Here is a 2,518-nt window from a genome sequence, read left to right as displayed (position 1 = left end):
CCTCATTTGTCATTTAAAGCATTATTGTTCCAAAATGAATCAGAGTATTTCTACATCCTATTCAGCAATCATTAATTTTATTTTGGACAACTACACTATTGGTATCGTCTTTTGTCGTCACACAGTAAGCCTCTTTTTTCATCCTATGAAGGTAAATATTAGACATGGAAGTGATGTTTGTCCTGGCTTGTCCACATTTATTTTCATATGACTTGTTGGAAACTAACGGTCTTGTTCCAGGAAAACCCAAAATCCATTAGAATAGTGTTGAACAGGGGAAAATGATTGTTTTCTTTTATGGTTTATTATTGCTTTTTTGTTTGCTTTGCATGTATATTGTTTTGGGTTGTTGCTTTTCTTATCCTTTTCCCTTTTGACAATCCAAACACCCTGGACTGAAGGTGGTTGTCTCGGGAGGCGGGGCGCACTAATTGGCCACCCAGACAGGTGTCAGCAGAGCTGATTAGAGCCAAAATAAAGGGAGCTTGGCTAGGAAGAAGAGAGAGAACTGGTTCTGCAGCCACGGGAACTGACACGTGGGGAGCAGACGGAGCCGCTCATCCGGCACAAGCCATCGGGAGTTGGACAGACGGCCCAGTACAGAGAATCAGGGCAGATTAAATGTAAATGTTGCCCGCGCCTGTAAGTAAAGTTTCTTTCTGGTCGAACTGATCCTGCAGAGTGCTGGCAAAAAGCACGTCTTCCGACGGAGTTCTGGTGTGGGGATGCTGGCGCTTTCCTGTTTTTTCCTTCTAGTTGGGCCGAAACGTAAGGGGGCGTGGCACGCCGAGGAGTGGAGCGGTGGTGGAGCGCGGCCGGCTGTAGTGTGCGCTACACATACACTCTAAAAAGTGTATTTGGGCTGTAGTTAATGTTATGGCCTTTTTACATTAACCTGACTTAATTGTTTGGCTTTAGTTATGTCAACTTACTTTCATGAGTTCAATTAACTTAAAAGACACACATTTCATCTAAAACAAACGGTTAACTTTGAGTTGACGTGAACCAATTAAGTTGAATGCAGTTTTTACGTCTGACGTCATTACGCAAGCTTTGCCCGAGACAGATCCCTTCTTGTACCGACCGCTTGTGCAGCCGCCATTTCTTCTGACCATCGACTGTCCACCGGATTGTAAAACAGTAAGTATTCTACACATCATGGCAAAATATTATTTAAACGGTGTTAAAAATATTAATGACTTTTTCTACCTTTAATTTGAAACAGTTAACTGTTTTTAACGTCGAAGTATCATCAGTTATTTGCTTTGAACACATTTGCTAGTTGTAATTTGCCGCGCTATTTGGCATGTTTGAACTTAACTGCTCTGTTAGTTAGTGAACGTTTATTTTGAGTGTGTACTTTTTATTTGACCCTAAAGAACTTAAATAGCTGGAAGCCGGGTATGTAGTGAAAACATGAAATGTGATTTAGACTGGAGACGTTCAGGGCTGGTGCTGGTGGACCGAGAACTGCTGGCGTGTTCCGGTCGGAAGCTAGACTGGGTCAAAGTGTGGGAGCAGCTAATGCACTGCAGCGGTGGCCAGATTTTATAACAAGAACTACTGGACAGGTTGATTTTTTATGGGTAATCTTAACGTACAGTTACGGAGGTGTTAGTGTTATACGCAAAACTAATTTAATGTGACGCAACTGCGCTCTGCTTGTCACTTGTCACCGTGAGCTGCAGTCAGGGAAGCCATTTGTTCCAATTGTCAGCCTGCTTACTGACGAAATGATATAAAACGCATAATATCCTGACTGCGCTAATAATCCATAAGATGTCATTTTTCTTAAAAAAGCAAAAACACAATAAGCAATTCATGTTTGTAGGAACTTTGAGTTAATTTCTCTTTCCCACTCTCCAGGCCTGGAGCCAAGCATCATCAGACCATAGAAGGTAAGCCATATTTGCTTCACTAAGCTTCTAATTTAGAAAAAAAAGTTAAGTTATTAGTTAATATGCTGTATTGTATCAATAATATGAAAAACATATACTCTAAACTAATTCAAAATAGTTTCGATAAATAACATCATTTTAAAGTAAAAGGAATAATAGGTGGTCAAGAACGATGAAATTAATTTCCTCCAAAGGGTTGATGAGCTCTCACTCAACATGGGGTCAGAAGCTCAGTCATCTCGGAGAGGCTGAGATTAGAGCTGTTGCTCCTCTACATCCAGTGGAGCCATCTTTTATGCCCTTTTTTCAGATTGCCATGGCAAGTTCAAAACCTGCAAGACTGAAGGTGATTCTAGGAGAGAGCAACACTGAAAAACTGACTCTTCCAAATGGCATACAGATTCTCTGGATGATCTTCTCAGCAAGGTGAAGGATACCTTTGGTTTAAAGACCAACATCAGACTGCAATATATGGACAAAGACTTTGGTAATGACTTCTTCAACCTCAGCTCAACTTCTGACCTTGTGGACTTGGGAACAGTCAAGGTGATTCAAGAAGAAGCAGTTCAGTTTGTTGATGTCATTGAAACAGCTCCATCTTCTTCTGCAGTTCACTCAGA

At 41.1% G+C, this 2,518-nt stretch overlaps 1 long non-coding RNA gene across 1 annotated transcript; it reads left to right on the top strand.

Moving 5' to 3' along the window:
- The first annotated feature begins 1,081 nt into the window (after positions 1–1,081).
- Positions 1,082–2,257, top strand: LOC129360285 (uncharacterized). Its single transcript, XR_008605993.1, has 3 exons — positions 1,082–1,140; positions 1,867–1,898; positions 2,209–2,257. It is a non-coding gene; the product is annotated as an uncharacterized LOC129360285 (long non-coding RNA).
- The last annotated feature ends 261 nt before the right edge of the window (positions 2,258–2,518 follow it).

Source organism: Poeciliopsis prolifica, unplaced genomic scaffold (genome assembly GCF_027474105.1).
Source record: "Poeciliopsis prolifica strain line A6 unplaced genomic scaffold, Auburn_PproV2 SCAFFOLD006, whole genome shotgun sequence".
Lineage (NCBI taxonomy): Eukaryota > Metazoa > Chordata > Actinopteri > Cyprinodontiformes > Poeciliidae > Poeciliopsis > Poeciliopsis prolifica.
The sequence above is the reverse complement of the archived record's forward strand: the minus strand, read 5'-3'. Positions and strand labels throughout refer to the sequence as shown.